This window comes from Ciconia boyciana, chromosome 8 (assembly GCF_034638445.1).
Source record: "Ciconia boyciana chromosome 8, ASM3463844v1, whole genome shotgun sequence".
Lineage (NCBI taxonomy): Eukaryota > Metazoa > Chordata > Aves > Ciconiiformes > Ciconiidae > Ciconia > Ciconia boyciana.
In genome coordinates, this window is record NC_132941.1 from 27288357 (window position 1) to 27309298 (window position 20942).

Below are 20942 nucleotides of genomic sequence, written 5' to 3' on the forward strand. Positions count from 1 at the left end.
AATAACAGAAGTAGGAAAACATCTAGGAGAGGAAATGGCAAGTCCCAGTGGAGAAAACTATACGAGAAAACTATACGAGAAAATTTGATTTTTTTAAAATTCAAGAGTGAATATAGATTTGAAGCATAATAAAAACTGAATGGTTGTTTGAGTAAGGAGGAAAACCAATCAAAGAAAGCAATCATGTAGAAAACAATCCCTTCCAATGGTAATGACACCTCTATTCCAAACAGGCAGCCAATGTTTGAGACTTTGTGCAAGCTAGATTTTTGTCTCAGCGTTATCATCTGCTCTCATTCAAAAATACAACCAGTCAAATCATCAAATTGCTTATGTCTCCATCTTGGAAATGTAGTTGAAGATGGAGAGAGGAATTATTTCTGAAAAATTATACTGAAGAAAGTATGAATATATGTGACAAACTCAGGCAGAGTTAGCTCAGAGAATGGATAAGAAGGTTGCAGGTTTTCCCTTCCTAGCTGGTTTGCCTGCATCTGGATTCAGAACATGTTCGAATGAATGCTCTATTTTTTTTTTTGTATGTAGCAATTAGATGTTCAGCAAAGCATACGCTTATACTAATTCAATTCCTTTCATGCATTGCCCTTTAATTGATCTCATTTGTGTGCAGTGTGACTTTCCTGCTGTCTATGAGAAGAGTAATTTATTCTTATGCCACATTGGGGGAAACTTTTATGATCCAACTATGCTAACTTATTTTCTTACAATGATTTCTTTATTGCTAGCAAACATGGTGATCACACCACTTAAAAGTTAAATAATATCTAGTATATTACATATAGTACATTATTATCTATATATAATATACAATACTTTTCATATTTATCCTTGGAAAAACAGATCCTCTGATACCACCCCTATATAAATTAAAAAATGGAGTACTATGACCATTGTGTAGACCTTTTCCCTCTCCTCCTACCTAAAAAAATAAATAATGAAATAAAATGCAGAGAAAAATATTTCATTAGCTGAATCAGAGAGTCTTCCCAGAAAAAGTAACTAGATATTGGTAATAAAAATGTTAAGTTTCCCATTGTTAAATCACTCATTAAGCCTGCGAAGAGTCTTTCAGAACTCATTATCCATTGCAGGACAAGAAGCAGTAGAGTAAGATAACATCAAAATACACACCTCTTGCCAGCTACACATGCATGCATACTTGCCTGCCTTAGCCATAAGCAACAAATGAAGAAACCCCTAATATCCAGAACCTCTAGCTCAACTACACGAGATTTTAAAAAATCAAGAATTCAGAGTGGCCAGTATTAACATGCTTCTATTACCTCCCCCCCCCCCCCTTACAGAATTGAACAATGAAATATTACAACTGCTCTTCAGCAGCCTAAGGGGCGATAATTTAAGGACACTGACTATAATGTAAACAATGTGGCTTTGACTGATGTAACAATACGTAGAATAGTCAAAAAGGACAAATTTTCTGTGAAGCCTCTCTTTTACCAAATCACAGTGTGACTCTAAGCCTTTGCTACTGGCAAAGAATAATTATTTTAAAGCTACTGAGGTTTTGTGACAGCATTAATTTCCATGGACATTTGAATGTCATATAGACATTTTAATTAAAAAAATCAAAATTACTTTAAAGTCTGGATGATTTTGGTGCTTTCATTCTAGAGAACAGAGTTAAACATACTTGTTCACTTCAGTAAGGGGCATTTTTCTCCATCCTCTTGATCGTTCAGAAATGTTTGCCAGGATCTCAGTTCCACCCTTAGGTCCCTGCAACCTCTCAGCACGAGGCATCTAGATGCCTTACACGAGCCCTTTGCCACTACTGCTCTCCCACCTCTTCTCCCATAAAGCTTCCAAAAGATCCAGCCTCCACTCTGTGCAACATCACGAGTACTTGTGACACACTTTCCAAAAGAATCAGGCCTGGCCCTAGTATAGGAACTTGGGGAACTTCATTGCTTCCCTCCCTGAAATGCCAAAACTGCCCATGTTCCGTCATCCCCCATTTCCTATGTACATGACTGACCTTGTTGATGGGCCTCAGTGTGCTCAAGCAGAATAACTGATGTGCAAACACTCAGGAGGTGAATCCTATGAAACCACCGCATACAGTGTCAGAATAGATGTAATTAATACACCTAAACAACAGCTTAAGTCATACACTACAGCAAAGATGCACAATCAGCATAACAAAGATTAATTATTAAACTAATAAAGGCTGGTATTTCTGCTGCCTTATCTGCAGCAAAGAATACTCCATCTGGCTTGCGCACTTCCCCATCAGCAAGGAAATCTAATGCTTTAAATTGGCATGTTCATGATTAGTACATAAAACCTTTTAGGCGAAGGGTATATGTTATTCCTGTTTCCGTTTGAAACAGAAAATCTAGATACACATTTACTAAGTCAAAGTGGTCTTGATGTAGAAGAACTTAAATTCCTTCCACATCTCAAATATAACAAAATAACATTATATGATTTTTTTTTCTTTAAGTCATCATGTAGTGAAATTGGAAACCAAACACACAGCAGGGATACCTCAGGGATTTTCACACTGCCTATTTGTTTTGTAAAAAATTAATACATTATAGACAGGAAGTAATTCAGGCTGCTTCTCCTCACTACTTCAGAGGGAAAAATACTCATTTTATTTTTCAGTGAAACAGAATACTCATTGCCCACATGCCATACAAAAGTAATTTTACAAAATGCCTTTAACAGATATTGGAAGACAGACACATACTGGCTTTCAAAATCCCGCAAACCACCTGAGCTGTGACTGGCTGAACAAATTTCACTGTAAATTTCAGCATTCTCAGAAGACAATGATTTGATCCTTGCTACATCTATCTGTAGGCTGCCAGAATTGGCAATTTGAAATCATGTTACTTAATAGTTTTAATTAAACCATGAAAAATACAACCACATTAAGTGTGCTGATATACCAAGCTGGAAACAGAGATGGATTCATACATAAAATGCTGCAAGGTATGATTGCATACTATGATTTTTAAAGCTTACAAATCAGTTACAACTATAAAACCATCACTGAGAATAATTATAAGCCTAAAACAAACAAGTCATTTCATTCTCATACCATGAAAGCTCTTCTATTAATCTGTTTCTTATCAAGAACTTACCTAAAAGAGGCTACACTAAGAAAATCACACCCCAAAAATTTAAAAATACAGATTTTTTTAACACAAGCTTAAAAAGACAAAAAAAATCTTGAATAAAACTGTATGTATTTTTTTCTCTACATAACAGTAATGTTATGTAGAAAACATGCAATTATGAAAAAACTTCAGGACCACAACAATGAAAAAATCCAAACAAGTGATACTACCAATGTCATCACAAGGCCAAATGCTGGGGCAACAAATCCAAGCTGTCCATAGGAAATAGTGTAGGTGTCACAAAAGAAAAATGGGTACCCTTTGTCACTGAAAAATGTGGTTTCTAGAAGTGTCTTTCCTAGACAAAAAGAAAGGTTATTAAACTGTTCCCTCTCTCTGCTTCTGTATTCCTTTCACCATGGACACATATGAGTATCAAACTCAGACATGCTCACATGAATTTTCCTTGGTGGACATGAAAATGTGTGTCACATGTTCAACTAACCTTCATGTTAGTGATTCTGTTCCACCCCTTTAAGACTAATGCAAGTAAAACAAATTCCTCTTTTCTGCTCTCACAACTCGCCCTTACAAGCTTTCTACATGACACGTGTATGTCTCTCTTGTTAGACCACGCCAACTCATGGCAGAATAAATGAACGACTTCTAGAGAGGAACAATAACCTTGGCTCGTTCAGGTGAAGTGGACTATACTAAATTACATGAGCATGCTGCACCTATATCTGCCCATATAACACTTCCATTTTTCAGGTAAGGCACTCTAAAAATGCAAATACTGATGTATGAAGGACAGCAGCAACCACAGTGTCACCGCAGTGATCCCTTGTCACTTCTCTTTCCCCGGTGTTTGCCCACCCCTGCCAACCCAGCTGTGCTTCCATGTCCCTTTGAAGTAGTGACAACCAAAGTACTGTTTCGGCAGCACAAAAGCAACTCTGTTCCTCCATACACCGTACACCAAGGGTTTCTGTGTTTATTGTGGTCCTTCAAATTATCCAGGCTCCCTCTTCAAGACAAGCCTCCTGCATTATTGCAACTTCCTCAGTATTTTCACAAAGCTACTTTGGAACCTACCAAAAACTGTATGTAATTCAGGGTTTGTTTTTTAAACTCAGCATTCCTAACACTCACCTTCTCACCTTGGCATAAGGCCCAGCAGAATTTAAATTATTTGTTTATACAGCACTGAACATTTTCCATATTTCTTCAAATGATGAGCCAAATTGAAACACAGGTTCCACACAGCATCTGAATATTGTATTAATTCATAAAGTGGACATGGAGAGCAAACCTTCCCAAATCAAAATCATATCTTAACAGTGAGATAAAAACAAGCCCATATCAAATTACAACTTTAAAGTACATTCCTGCATAAACAGCATGAGCCTTGAAATGGGAAAAACTGCCATGCAAATTATACCAGCTGGCAAGATGTGTTCTTTACAAAGGTATAACATTCTGATAGATAAATACTGTGACTTTCTGACAAAAAACCCAAACACAAACAACCCCAAACTATTCTACAGCAGTGTGAGCCTTATAATTCAAATTAGAGCTCAGTTTTAGAACATTTGACATAGGTATAACACAAACAATAGTGGTGTTGTAAATTTATCGATGCAATTTCATACCCTTCTTCCTCTGCACAATCACACAGCATTAGATTTAATGTAATTGACTTGTACCAATGCAGGAGCAGCTTGTGTGGGAGAATATTAGCAAGACAGGTGGAAAGAAAAATGTAACTCGCATTCAGGCAAATGTGACAGCTTTACATTTCTGATGACTACTCTCTATCATGCTTTACGTGTATGTCTCTGGAGTAACAGGTAATACCTACTACCACTGTCCTCCCTGCTGTTCTGAGGGAAATTTTAGACAAGTGCCACTGTCCTCCACATCGGCTCCTGTTCTCAGGCTCCGGTTGAGCCTTCTGCAGGTGAGCCACCAGCAAGCCCAGGACTGGTGCTACTGTGCTGGTGCAGAACAGAGCTGTACACTTGATCAGCATGAATCACATTGCTCGTTCCCTGGGAAAACCTGTAACCGAGCTTCAACTTACCTTTTCTGTCCCAGTTATCATGCAAGAAAAGACATGATTTTCAGTAGAAGAAGTGGTTTCTGCATATGCAAGAAGACTTGTATTGGAAAGGTGCAATCTAAAAACTTTCCTGATCTGGGGAAATTTTCCTGTACTTGTTTTTACGACGGAAGTGCTGTTATCTCGGCCTGATGATATGCAACAGCCTTCTACTATCCAAAACATAGACTTATTTTAAAGTCTCAATAGTTCAAAACACCCTATTTGCTTCTGACTGAATTTATGGGTATGTTTTCCAAGCAACATGTGGGAGGTAAGCACACCATCTGATTATTAAGTAACAGGATTCGTATAATACAACCTTTGGGCGTACACCCTTAATGGCACTCCAAATCATTTCTCCATGGACTTAACACAGCTTGTGTGAGAAGAAGCCTCACCTGTCCTCTAGGGTTAATGCTGCACTGTTAATAACAGTAATAATGTGATTTACACTTAACTAATTCCTATATGAAGAAAAAAGAGCATATTTTAAATTTAAAAAATAATAATTTGTCCAGGGAAGTGACCTACAATTGGCAAATACATTATGAAACCCAGAAACCTGTGAGGCACTATTTTGCAATAGTGCTCCACAGCTGCAATGCTTTGCACCTCATCTTTCAAAATACATGAGAATAATACACCAAAGGTATGCATGACTAGCAAAAACAAAGTGAAAGAGGCTAAGTGTAAGGATTCAGCTTGGTACCAATATCATTGTATATTTTGATGAATGATACTGGTGCATTAAGCATGTTTTATGTGAGGAAACTATATGGGTACGTTAGTCAGTATCAGGATGACTGTGAACTAGCACCTAGTGTGACACAGAGAAAGGTAGACATAATCCTAGGATGTATGAGGAAAAGATATAAAGAGAAATTATATCATTGTACTGGCTACAGATACTCAGAAACACTGCGCTTGTATTGAAAAAGGTACACAGGAGGCTATTGAAAAGATGGGGAAAAGTGCACCTCTATTATAAGAGCATCATAACTCTGACACAGGATACGGCTGCTGGCTATAAATATTCCTGGATTAAATAGCACAGAAGAGGAGGTGCGACTCAAGCTCACCTTTTCTGTTTATTTCACACAATAACAAACAGCTGTAAAGCAGGAATGATTCCACTGAGGCTGGAAATGAGAAAGCTAACCACTTAGGGCTAAATTTACAGCTACCAGAGGGAAAGATTTCATAAACTGGGAGTTAAAGGAGAAAACAAACAAGTTTAAGATACACCATGATAATTTAGTGAATGACAGACCCAAGCAGTCTCCCACCACCCTGTTTGCGCAGTTTGTAGGCATCCTTTGAAACTGTTTTTCTCCCCCTCAGGTGCTGGAGCAGGAGAGCAGCTTTCATTGCTGAACCTGCAAAGATAATGCTATCTGGTCTGCTGCTTGGAAATAGACTGAGGTCAGACATTAATTCTATATACTCTCAACACCAACAATATCAAATAAATCTTTATGCCCAAGGCTGACCTCAATTTAATTCTCATCAGTAGCCTACGAGTGAAAATAAGTAATATCAGCACCTACCTATTCCCAGGATCCCTAGATTTCCTTTTGCACATACTTTTTCTACACGCAACTTCCTCTGTGCATGCAAGAGTCTTTACCAATCTGAACTAAAATAATGTGTAAGAGCTGGTTAAAAATAAGAAGATAAAAGGGGAAGACAGCAGGATCTATAAGTAAGTATAGTGGCTATAATATGTACAGTAGCTACTTCTAATGGCCTTAAAAAGAGAGAGATGTTTACAAACATTTGTTTTCAGAAAGGTAGATTATAAAATGCAATTTGAATGGTTTCACATCTGCTTCAAAGATTTGTACAAAAGAAACTTCAAAAGATAAGGATACATCATTCTGAAAATGAAACTGCTATCCAAAGTCACATTAATGTTGTTCATTCTCTCCGGCAGAAATGAACACATAACTCACTCACAGTGGCTGACTCCTAGAGAGGAACACCGTAAAATTTTCAATATCTTGCAGGGCAGATGTCTGCACGGGCAAGATAGTGTAGAATTATGGTATACATGAACCTTAAGCAACCTCCCCATTGATGATATTTAATTACCTGCCACACAACTATAGCCATCCCAACCATAAAAATGCATTGATCCGCTGAACTTCAAGTGGACAGAGGTCAGTTAGGATCTTTGCAAAGGCATGAAGGGCAAGCCTCCTTACATAGCAAATGTTTTACAGCCAGCAAAAACATTACATATATTCAACTATTACAATTTAATAGCTATGAAGCAATGGGCTTCCAACCAGTTAATGCATTCAATCATTCCTCCTTTAACGATTTCAGGTTTGGACAGCTACTATTATTAGGTATCATTTCAGGGAGGACAAATGCATATGCACAAAAATCTTAACATTAAAACCAGTATTTCACAGCTGACTCCTAATAGAGTCAGGAAGTAATTACTTTCAGAAGATGATGTCTTAGATAATATTTGTTCATTCATTTTCAACCCTACTGCTTTATAGCAATGCTCTCTTTCATTTGCAAGACATCTCAGCCAGAAACTGCAATGCCAGGAGGGATCTGAGATGAACTAGCAGCAGGGCCAACACTGAGCCCCCTTCACCTCTCTGGATTCTCAACCTTGCACTGGTTGAGGATTTAAGGGCGAGGGGAGGAGCTGCCCGCTGCGCCCCAAGCTCTCCACACTGCACACAGTTCTGTTTACACAATCCCATAGGCGCCCAGGGATCTCTGCTGCACTTCAAGCTGGTTTATGATGAAAGAAAAGGAACTGCAGCAATTATGACCTACTGCATCATTTCGACCAAGCTAAGGAGAGATCACATGGTACAGATTTAAAGACAAGAATCCCCTCAAAAATCATATTGAGACCAATATACTGAAACTGAAAGACAGTTCTGGAGGTCAAAAAGCACACAAATGAAACACTAAAATAAAAGCATCCTTAATTTTCTAATGCTGTCTGTTGAGTGGTCTTAAAATCCCATGAAATCTAAGAATAATTCCAGAACATAATGAAAGACCAAGAGGATGTGTGCATACAGTCTTTACAACTTCATCTTTTTTCCTCTTTGTTCACACTCACAGGTAGTCACAATCAGCTTTACAAAAGTTTTCAGATTACCAAGGACTGCAAAACAAAGTTCCACTCTCTATTTTCTTTTATGTATTTTCAAGTAAGATTTTGAAAATATAGGTAACTAGGACTAAAAGCACGTACTTGTGGGACATTTTCATTAAAAAACATGTTAGTGAGTTCACACAAGATGTTTCCACTGTATCAAGTAGTATCTAAGATTATTGTGTGTATTAGTCAACGCTTGCACTGCAATTTTTATATATGTATTTATATATCCATGATACAAAACAAGATTACTTGAATGTGAAAATTACATCTTTTCTCACAGCACTTAATTTCCAGCAAATTAAACATGGCACTACTGATAACCTACATAATGAGTAAACTCAATGTGAAATAATTCAGGGTTTTCACAGCCTTCGGGAACAATTATGTTAAATATATGGTGATTTAAGTGACCAAGTTTCTTTAAGCATATCTTTGCAACCCTTTCCCCAACTTCCTGGACTCAAAGTCTTCTGCTAGTGGCGTTGGTCACATACAAAAACTTGCTTGTTCGTTCTGGCAACTGAAAGCCTCACCATGTTTCCTGCAGGGAGATATTGCTGATTGAAGGAAGCTATTATGATTTCTCTATTAAGGAACTCTGGAAAAAAAGCTTGCAGTGAGCAGAAGGCAGGGTAACTGCAAGTTAACGCAATGCTGTCACACTTTTTTTTTTGTGTGTCTGGCTGTAAGGAAGAGCCATTGGACACCAGCATTATATCCTCTGCCATCTCTTTCCCTGCAGCAGCACATTCATTTACCTTAGGACTGGAAAACAGAGAGTAGAGATTTAATTCCTATCCTTGCTGTGGCATTGTATCTTCTTCTGTGACCTCAGTAGAGGACTGAAGGAAGTTCTGAATTGAGGACTAACTTAGATAAGTAACCTTCATGTTCCTTCTCAGTTCATTAAAATTAATCTGTGTCTTAGGGTTTGTTGCGGGGTTACTTTTTTTCTGCAGCAGACGCACCAAAGAAACTTCCTGAAATTTCCACATCACCTTCACCATTGCTAAAAGAACAGGACTGTCTGCTGGAGTCAGAGACTGATGTCAAACAAAGATTCAACATCCTTTGGGTTTCAACCAATAGCCCAGTAGTTCAAGTAACTTCTGACATTACGATGAAGTGTATGTGATGAGTGGAATTAGCCACAAAATGTAGTGACTGCTCCCTGGGTATATTCAAATTTTCTCACAGCTGGAATGAGGCAGTTAGAGAGATGGTAAACACAGTAAACTACCACAACAAACTTCCTCTCCGACACGTGTTGCCTTGCATACCAACCCAACCTTGACAGAGGGGTTGAGGGACCACTGCCACTTCCCTGCTGATGCAATTCCCCTGGTCCCAGTGGTTCATGAAGGCAGGCTTTTCACAGGCATGTGAAACATATATCATTACACCTCACCAATGTTGATTCTGCTCACCTGGGGGAATGTAAGAATGATGGGGACAGTTATCTTTACCATGTGGTTCAAAAGGCAGCGGTAAATTGCTTCCACCTTTAAATTGACCTGGATTACACTTCTTCGGGATGCACAGAAATTTGGCACTGTTTTCCCCAAAGTAGGATTTGTTAGTAATCTGCTATCTGCATCTAGAAAGAGCCTGAAATCTCAACATGTCCTTTGGGCAAAAAGGAAATCAACTCCACTGTTCCCTCTTGCTCTCAAGCTCATTTTCCATTTTGAAGCACAGTAAACTTGGATCTCCGCAGTAAGCCCATCTAGCCAGGAGGGGATTTCTGGTGGTAGGCAGAAGTACTGATGGCTGACAAAGTTGCTGGTTTACTAAGACTAATGAATCCATACTGCCTCCCCAACCATGATATTCCATCAGCTTTTCCTAACCCATTTCAGTCCATTAAGTCCTGTTTATTTTTTGACTAGACTTTTGCAGTTAAGAATCTTTCCCTCCTATTCCATGTTACAGGCACTAGATCATTCCTAACCTGTGTTTTCAGACACCACTGGCAGCGCTGGGCTTCCAGGCAGCCACTCCAGGAACTTTACAAGGGCAGCTAGATGCCAGTTTCTCCAGTTACTGTCTACAATTACATGCCATCGTAATGAGAATGAGCAATGAGATGCCATTCACGGGCCTTACGGGTTTGCCTACGACGAGAAGGTTTCAAAAGTAGGTAGCTTTTGCAGTTTGGATTCCTCACTGAATAGAGAGATAAGAAGACAACAACCATCAAGCAGATATGAAATTAGACAGAAATACAATTTAGGAAAAATATCTAGAAATTAAGATGCTCTGTGTAAGGTTATGAAAAGGGTGTCAGGCCAGGTGATGAAGAATATTTATTTGCATTCAGCTGACTTCCAGGACTGCTGTTCAGGAGAAGGCACGTGGAACTTTGGCCAGCCATGCAAATTTGCGCCTAGTTTGATGAACAATCTGCCTTTAGTGCTAAACACAGTTTAGATACATGTGAAGAAGTACTACCACTGAGTGACTTCATATACACTCTACATTACAGCAACAGTAAAATATTAATAAATGCAACTTTTGGAATCGCACTTTAAAAAGTGATTACATACCAACCTAGAACTATAGCTGTGAAAAATAACCAAATAAAACAGTATTCTTAATATTCCTCTGTCTCATTTTTAGAGCTGAACTGCCATTCAACCCTCAGCATAGCAATTACTGAACAACATTGAACAAAGCCAAATAAAGCATTCCAGGTTTTCACAGCATATGCAATTGTTTGCATAGATACTATTCAATCGGTAACGGTTGTTGTTCTACATCTAAACTTCTTTTAGTATACACTGAATAGATGAAATTAGTCTTCAACCTATTAATCCTGGTCTTATTTAATAGTATTAATACTGCATATTAAAGTGACTGACTGGGCCATACTGAAAGAAATGCAAATAGGCACTAAAGTTCCTAGCTGACCTACAGTGTTTCAGGGTCACGGTTTCAATATAATTGAACATGGAGCCATATCACCTATTTAAATATATCAGTGATTACTATGGAAGTAGGATTAATTCTATAAACTATCAACCTCTAACGACAGAACATATTTTTCACTAAGTATTTCTCATGGAGTTATTACATTCTCTCCAAAATCAAGGCATATTTCAAGATCATATTATTACAATATGCAAAACTGCAGTTTGAGACACAGGTGAATACCAAGGATCTGGGGAGAGTCTAGTCACAGCAAACACAATATGACAGAAACTTTTTTAAAATGTGAGAAAGCCCTCACATTTTATTTTACCGAAAATATACGGCACAGAACTTTTTACTGAATACTATAATAAAAGCGGTACAATACTTAGTAAAAGCACTTACATAAGAAGACTACTAGATCATTTCTTTTAAGGTCTGCTTAGCTGGGAGTTGTTCTCCAGCTCTACCTCTGAAGGGCCAGCTAGAGACTGCTGTCTTACAACTTGCAAGGAAACATCAAGTTACCACTGCTATACCTGATGCTGTTTAGCCAGTCATTTCTCTACAACACATCCTGCTGGAGACTTTGGAGTCACTGAGCCTCTTCATTTTTCCTCCACTCTGTGGAAAAGGCTCAAGGTATCTTCTGTCCTCTCTAGGTTGGTCCTTATTTAATATTCAGAGAATCACTGAATAATTGAGGTTTGATGAGACCTGGAGATCATCACCACCTCTTAGACAGTGGAAAAACACCAGAACACAATGTTGTACTTTTTGCCCATCTGTTTTTGTTACAGATGTGCATACGCATCATTTTGCAAGAAGAGAAGGTAAAAATAGCGATCATCATGTATTTCTGCACATGTGTACATTTTAACAATGGTGCCTGTAAAGTGAGGCAATGTCTTTTAAATTAATACTTCAGCAGGTGATCGTCTCCATTCTGAATGATCATAACTTAGCGATGCCAAAGAGCTTTCTGAATTTGACTGTTTGGCTGTTGAATTCTGACATTTTCCACATAACCATTAGATTGCAACTACCCTGACTGCTATGTAATATGCCTAAAATTATACTCTTCAGCAAAACTCACACCAAACAGTCTTATTATGTGTCATTACCATACTCAGCACGTCATTCCTAGCTGTATACATGTTCTCTGTGAGATCACATGTAAAATTGGACACATCCCTCAGTAAAATTATTTCTAGATAGCTGGAATAAGAACCAAGAAACCATATTTAACTTTTTTGTAGTATACATTAATCTACATCAAGCACAGACAGACTGATCCTCTACCATTGCTGAATTCTCACCATAGACAGTTTTGTTTGGCAGTCTCAGAAGATCTACATATTTTCTTCAGCAAGTACATCAAACACAACCTTTGTTTTAGCTTCATAGGCTCCTGTCCTTCCAAAATATTACTCTTCTCAAGAACTAAATCTGGGTGGCCAAGGGCACTCTCTAGCTCCCAGGTGTACACCGTGCACACAACTGCATTCAATTCTCTTCCCAATCTCGTTTCTTTTAGAAGGAAAATCAAGAGCACGCAGGGAGCTACAGGGTGCTCAGAAAGGCTCTCCAGGCTACATCATCAAGGGACTAGGAGTGTGAGGAACACTGTGAAGTTTAGGCAGTGTGTCTTAGCATCAACAAGTACTCCAAGTCTAAAAGAGAGTCTCGCTACTGTTTTATTCTTGCTCAATAACTGCAATATAAATTAACTTGCACATTTGCTCCTTCTTGCCAGCAACAATTGCCTTCCCAAAGAGACAGAATTCTCACTTAAAACTTTCCAAATGCATGTCTCTCCATGCATTTCTGGAGTGCTCTAGCAGTAACGTGGTCCGTGGTCATCCACCCTTCATCCATCCTTTCTATTCTTATGTCTTGACCTGCACTGCTCTTTGTGCTGTGAGCCCTGTCTCCATGCAGTGTATTGAAATGGCAATCATCAACAACTCCAAACTACAGTAGATACACAAACCCAGAGCTGATAAGGGAAGGCAGTGGATCTGAAACTCTCGCTCAGATTGAATGACAAATGCCAAAAGACACCTGGATTTAACTCTCAGCCCCAGAGCGCAGCTCAAGTGCTCCAGCACTGAAGAACAGCTTCCTGCTGTCCCAGTAAGGGCTGAGAAAGGCAGGAAGACGACAACCAGGGACAGACTGAGCTTCTCTTGCAACAAAAGTGATTTCTGCCACAACCCATCCATCTTACCCTTTTGTCAGCCAAGTGCTTTTAGAAGCGTTCCCATGCTCCATTAGGCCAGATAGAATCAGCCTGGAATTGACCCACTAATGCAAAGAAATTGTATTACTCTAAAAGGTACCATTTGTTACAGGATTGTATGCAGGCCGGCAAACTGTCCAGTATAAGAAGAATTATACCTCAGCTAATCAACTGTGCCCACTTGTTGAATGGGATCCATCTAGGCTGTGCAACAGTGAGCACAGGAAAATAAAATGATGCCATAAGATACCAGCAGCTCACAGTACATTTGTACACATAGAAGCATGAGGTCCTTAAGACAGTTTAAATAGTGCATACTGACAGTGAGCACATAATTGTGAGGCAGTGTGCGTGAATGTGTGAAACAACTTTTGGACTCTCGAGCAGAAGCCTTTTACTTGCTATCTGTATCAGTAAGGGCTGGTAAAGTTTGATAACGCCTGGATTAAACCAAATTGACATGTCTTGAGTCCTCCTGTTAATAAAGAGAGGTGAGATGGAACAACAAATTAGGAAGCTGATCAGGTGTGCTTTACACATAGCCTGTTTAGGTTGGGAAAACCAGGGGTTTGGGGCTTGGAAAGTAGGTGGCAGTCATCCTGGCTGGAGGAAAGATGCTGGCAGTGCAGGAAGACCCTTGAAATGGAGGGGAGAGCCACGTAGACAAACGTCATGGGATGCCCAGGAACCTTGGCTGGTAATGCTTAAGATTGGTAACTGAGCAGCTGCAGAGCATGAACAAACAGGACTTTCTGCCCAACCTTCTCAGCCAGCAGTGATCTGCCTGATGAGAAGGAAAGTCAAGAGCTAAAAAATGTGATGCTGGGCTGAGGGTCATTTACAGGGGTGAGTGTGTGAGATAATCAAGTAGGGTAAAAGCTCTAATCTCATTAGGTTCTTAAATAAACCCAGTATCCAGATACCTTACGGGCTGCTGTTTAACATATGGCATGTCCCAATGCAGATGTGTTCCTCCTTGCCACTTCACACCAGGTATGGCATCATAAGCCTGATAACTCTCCCAGATGCTAGAGGAGAGGGGCCACCTGCTCAGACTGACCCTTACCTCAGGACTGCCTGCAGCAGCATGATTCCCATGGATGCACAAAGGAGAAGGCATCACTCCTGAATCCTCAGACTGCAGTGAGGCTCTCCTCCTTTTCCACCCTAACAGACCAGCTTTTCTGCTTTTGGAGTCTCCTCCAAATGGCACCTGATGCCCTGGACACTTTTGGTCACTGCATCCCCACCTCAACAGAGTACACGACATAAGGGACATGCTGTACTGATACACCTCTTGTTTTTCCCAGACTTTTCTAGCAAAAGGTATCTGCCTCTCTCCTTTCATTATTTAACATATTTAGCTGAAGATCCTGTATGGTGATATGTACACCTTATATTTAAATAGTTAACAGGTACTTCCACAATAAGAGCTTTCCATGCTTATTGCTGGCCATCAACCAAATATAGATATATGATCTCCATCCAATGCATATAAAGTGTTTCTAATGCTTGGGTCCAGCCCTGTGTGTTGTTAGGATGTTAGATGCAGCCACTGCTCCCTTCTAGCTTTTATCTACCTTTACATTTTTAATTTTTTTTTCCCCTACAGCATGTAAATGAGACTGAAACAAAGACTGCCTGGGGACGCTGCACCCTGGGGTTGTCTGAAATGCCTGCTCACTCTATCAGCTGCATAGCAACAGGGACAAAAAAAAAAAATCAACTGCAATATTTAACTAATGTTTATACAGATATATTCACACACATGTTTTTGCTTAAGCAACTAAAAAAGGAGGGCATTGTCGGGAAACTGATCAAGAATGGAGGTCACAGCTGTAGTCAGTTTTACATAAAGCTTTAAAACTAATTATTATAAGTAACTGGGGAAGGAGACAAATTGGGATAAGCTTCATAAAAAAATTGACAAAATAAAAAAAATTTTTGCACACAAAAGACCAACTATTATTATTTGTCATTGGTTCAGCACTACAGAAACCCAAACGTCATTATTTATAAACAAATATTTTGCTTAGCAAAGTTATATATGATGCAGTAAATTATAATAACCTCTCAAACTGTAATTTCAACTCTTGCCTCGGGGTACATTGTACTAAGAAATAACTACGCTGTCAGGATAATGCTCATGTTGCTTTTAAAGAACCAGTATAACAGCCTATAGAAACACATGAGTTTAACTCAAAGTTAGCTGTTATAACTTTTACCAAGACTTGTCAGAACCAGCAACTCTTCCAAATGAAAGACAAGTAATAATCAAGTTTAGCAATCAAAAAAAACAAACAACCCCTCCCCCAAAGCCCCCCAGAAACTAAAAAAAAGAAAACCCATTGGCAATGCCCATTTCAAATTGAAGACAGCGAAATCTAAGCTCGAGTGGGAGAAACTATCAATAAACAAACTCGTAACAGCGAGTTACAGCCATTTCAGCTTTATTACTTATTTAGAGAATATTAATCTTCAGGAAGCCATGCTAGACAGACGCTCTTTTCCATTCTGCTCCAAACTAATTCTCACATCTTATCTTCTCCTGAATGTACTGGGATAGAAAAATGTGAGTGTAGAAAAGGCTGACTTATAGAAACATGAGCATTTTTACAATCTACTAAGCTTAGTACTTGCTATTAGTTTCAAAAATAGCATCTCTGTATAAAAGTGCTAGCCACAGGAAAGATGAAACATTTACAGAAACTGTAAAATATAAATTCATCTTTTATTACATCCATCTTAAATTTGCCTATTTTATTTATGCTTTGTGTTTTTCCCCAATCCATTGGCAGGTTGTAGTGTCCTTACTCTTTCTTGTGTTTAGGAAGACTGACAAAGGTAGTAGGGGGGTTTTGCAAAACAAGATTTTAAGAGGAAAGTGTAAAGCACACTAGTGAGATTAACAGGGTCTGTGTGGTCTACAGTATTACGGCACAAAAGACTGCGACAAAGCCAATTGCTGCAAAAGGAACATAAATTTGACTGGTTTTGTGAAGTACTTCTATGCATGGAAACAAAACATGCAGCAGTCCAAAAGCTGCTCTTATACATTACAATGCGGTAAAGCGCTGTTCAGTGGCAGCTTCAGGAACGCAGTTTTAGACTTGGTCCCATTTTACCTGGCTGCTAAGGTTGGAATATCTTACATTCTGCCTAAGGGCAAAGTACAAAATCAGAGGGTCAGAAAGAAGAAGAGTATTAGTGTCCAACTTTATAAGTAACAGGAAAGACAACTTTCTCTTAAACTGACAGTATCTCTTAAACATAGCACTGTTTAGCATAAGGTTGTGTTAATGTAACAGTGTAAGTGTTAACATAATATTGTGTTAAAATAACAGGAAAGACAACTTTCTCTTAAAGTGACTGTAGGGTAAAAAAATATGTCTAGAAATGACTGGCCTACTTTATTCCTTTTGTAGATTTTGCTATTCAAATCTATCCTTCCTTGAAAATATGCCACCTTGCTGCCTCACTTACAGGTGCTTACTGCAATCTCACATTTGTTTCCATTCAAATTCCTCTCACTTCTGAAAAAACTAAATTGTTCTAACAATGATACATACATTTAATTAAATAAATCGATAATATTTTTGATGCATGAAATTAACACAAGCTCACTTAAGTATTTTATTTATTCAGAAGGCCACAAGAATTTTCACTTTTCCATGTAAATGAAAAACAAACAAACAAACAAAATCTATCATTCATTTGTGTTTCCTGTACAGAACCTTACTCAAACTTTGGTCAAAATCAACCTCTTTTGTATTTCTGCATGTAAAATGAAGGCAGAATATGAGCCTGCAGTGACAGCATCCATGTCCCACACACCTTCTTTGTTCAGGGCACTTCAGAAATCTCTCATTTCTTCTTGGAGTTTCAACTAATTAACAAGTTAATATTAAAACATTTTTTAGCTCAGTTGTTATTGCACAGGGTGAGCCCTTGGACCTCACCATCTCTTCTTATCTGAAGGGTGTCTGTCACCTCCCTTACATGCAGGCTGGGGCAATGGACTGCTGCTGTCAGGATGAGCAATATGCTCTCAGCGGGATTTTAATGCCTGCTGAGAACAGGTCAGAAGAGAAATCCAGCCACACACTCACAGATAGCATCACCAGCTGCTGTTTAGGGGAAGGTCAGAAGTATTTACTGCCCTTGCAGCCCCCAAGCAAGAGCAAATACATCTCCTCAGCATCACGTAAGTCCAAAGGTATGGAGACATCCTTTAACTGAGCACAGCTATTTGTTGAGAAGCCTTTTAGCAGCAGCCACAGAAAATTACATGTGGTAAGCTCAAAAACTATCTTTTCCTCAAAGGAAAAAAAAATGAGCATTGGATCCAAACACTAAAGATGTCCTACTCAGATAAAAAAGTTTAGAAACAAATTCTTTCCGGAGCCTTCTGACACTATCTCCTTGCCATCTATCACAGTGGTAAGGCCGCCAGGAAGCAAATTAAGCAAAGGCTAGAATCACACCTGCAGTCAAATATTGAGGAAACATGGGCAGAAAGGACTTAGAGCTACAAGTACACTTACAAAAACAGGAACAAAATCAAACTGCCTTTAAAACTAATGATACAGCTATGTTATAACTAATCCACACTTCACAACTGGTATGGATTGCTGCAGAAATAACATATCCCTTTGCTTGAACACACCCAGAAGAAATTAAAGCTCAGATCCTGTCTAAACTGCAATACATGATTACTCCTGGAGACAGGTGGCAGCTTTGGCACGCTGCGTGTACAAGAACTTGACCATTTCTGTAGATGCCATTATGGTGTAACATATTAAACAGCAACATCACATCACACGTGGGGATTGTGATGGGACTAATGGATACCCAAGTCTTTGCGGGAGGAGACGTCTAAGCATCAGCTTTGGACATTGCACGTTCTCAAAAAAAGTGCAAGGTGAGCTGAGGTCAGCAGGTTCACGGGTCTGCCAACTCCCCAAATCCAATATTAAGGCCAAAGGACACGAACAAATGCAACCTCGCACATGCAACGAGGAAGGTAGGCATAAGGGAAGAAACTTTATTTTGCATTCCTGAAAAGAAACTGATTATCATATTTGCTAGCAAATGACTCAAGGAACAGATGATGGTGTGCTTCTTTTGCAGAATTCTGTCCCTTTATATACAAGGAAAGCATCTCTGACAAGAGCTTACTGGAGGTGGTGAACCCAGCTTTGAGAGAATCACTGTCCTACTAAACATGTTACAAACTGTCCTTAAAGTAAAACAACAGAAAATAAATAAAATAAATAAATAAGCAACAGGAATAGTAGTGGCAAACTGTCTTCTCTTCTTTCAGTGTGCCAAAAGACCATTAACAGTTCAGAACATTGCAAGTGGAGGCTGGCATCTTAGTACATTAGTAATGCAGCAGCTTTTAAATGAATCTGTAAATAATAAAATGTTAAACCAAATAAAGGTCAATAAAACAGCTTTTTATACAGTGTTTCTAGGATTAAAGCATGGGCATCTATCTTTACAGAAGGAAGTTATTTTGTTTTGTTTTTTTCTAGGGGAGTAGTTTTTTAATTTCTATGTGGAAGGCACTTCGTGAGCATTTCTATTGTCACTGTCACTATGAAACACTAATTCCACATAGGAAAATATCCAAAAAGACTGATACTTCTCTATGTTAGTGAGGAGCTATGCCTGTCTTTGGCACAACTGCACAATACTATCACATCTGCTTCTGCAGCGAGACAAATATTGGACAAGGCATCAGTCTGGATATCACCAGTCTTTTTTTTTTTTTCCCAAGACACTTTTGTAATGTAAAGAATGCATGTCAAGTTTCCATACATCAGGATAAATGTATTTTTAACTTCACTATCTGAAATGTGCTACCAGTTGGAATGAGACCTTCACCTAAATCCAAAATCAAGTTACAGTAAAAACAACCTTTATGGGGCTGGATAAAAAGGGAAGCGATGGACAGGAAAATAACCGCACCTCTCAGTTTTGGATTCCTGGCCAAGGTTGAAGCAGCCAGCTGGTGACATGAGGTTTCTAAAGCTCCAGCAACTTTCCAGAAGCAGCATCACAGCACTCAATGGCATTTCACTTCCATTATATGAAAGTATGTGACATGCCTACTTAATACCACATACACACATTGAAAATATGTAAATAATTTGATCCCCTCAGGGAAGCAAACATTTCTTATTTATAAGAAAAAGCCCTATATAAACTTGTGACACTAGGTTATTTTTAATAATAATAAGTAACATATGGCAATATTACCAACATTGCACAACCAGTTCATTCTTAAAAGTGAAAAGAGGCGAGATGAAGACCAAGGAACAATAAACAACCTAAAAGCAGGCCAAATGGGACTCAGTCATAGGGTGCTAAATATGGGTGTTCAGTTCTACCAGCTAAGGAAAACAGATTGGATCAAATGCTGTCACTTACAGCCTTAAAATACCTACACCAGAACACAGCAGCAAATTCCTCAAATGGTTTCAGATCCATCATTTTTATGCAGCTTTTTCAAAGCTTCCCTATAAATTTCTCCTTAAACACATCAAATACCTTAGCTTCAGATAAAACTTGCTCCTCAAACAACTTCTGCTATAAGGAAGTAACAAAGGTCAATCACAACTAAATCTGATTCTTCTAATAAAAAAAGAGAAAAATCTCAGCTCATGTAATCTGGAATTCAGGAACAGGTTAGTTATAGAATTAATTACCACTGTCAATTCCTTCTCCAAGAAACCAGACCATAGCAGCTGATGTTAATATATATATACTTACAAGGTGCAACCTATCCAGAGATTATTCCTACTTTCTGCTATAACCTCAGAAGCCCATTCAACAAATCTGCTATGAAATTCTCTGAAAATCCAGAGATGGGTTTTGTTCGTACTCCTGTAAAAGTAGTCAATATATTAAAAGATCATGTATGCAACACCCCCCAAAATATAAATCTTCACTATAAGATGGGGAAAATTATTATTACAAGAATTTGTGGAAAGGAATAATAGACTTACAAGTGTCCAGTGTGGTTCAAAGCAACCTGAGTAATTATTGTTCTTTTTCAGAAAATACCTCTGAGAAAAACACTGGTTTAGCCTTAACCAAGATTTCACAATGTAATTTATCCACATTATCAGTTTGGAAAAATGTTCACTTTATGTAAACACAATTTCATTTACAGACATCTCCCTCAAGTTATCCAGTGTAACTGAAAGCCAAGAACTATACAGATAGGTCAACCATCCATTCAACATTACCATGAGCTTTAACAATCAGCAATCTCAAATAAAAATAATCTTTCTATTGCATGGGATGACAGTTCACAGAAGATTAATTTTCCACACGGAAAAAACTTGCACACTTAGCGTGACAGTCGCTCAGATCAGCAGGATCTATCACTTGTGCCGGCGTTCCCTGGAATTGCCCATTACAGATGAAGATTTT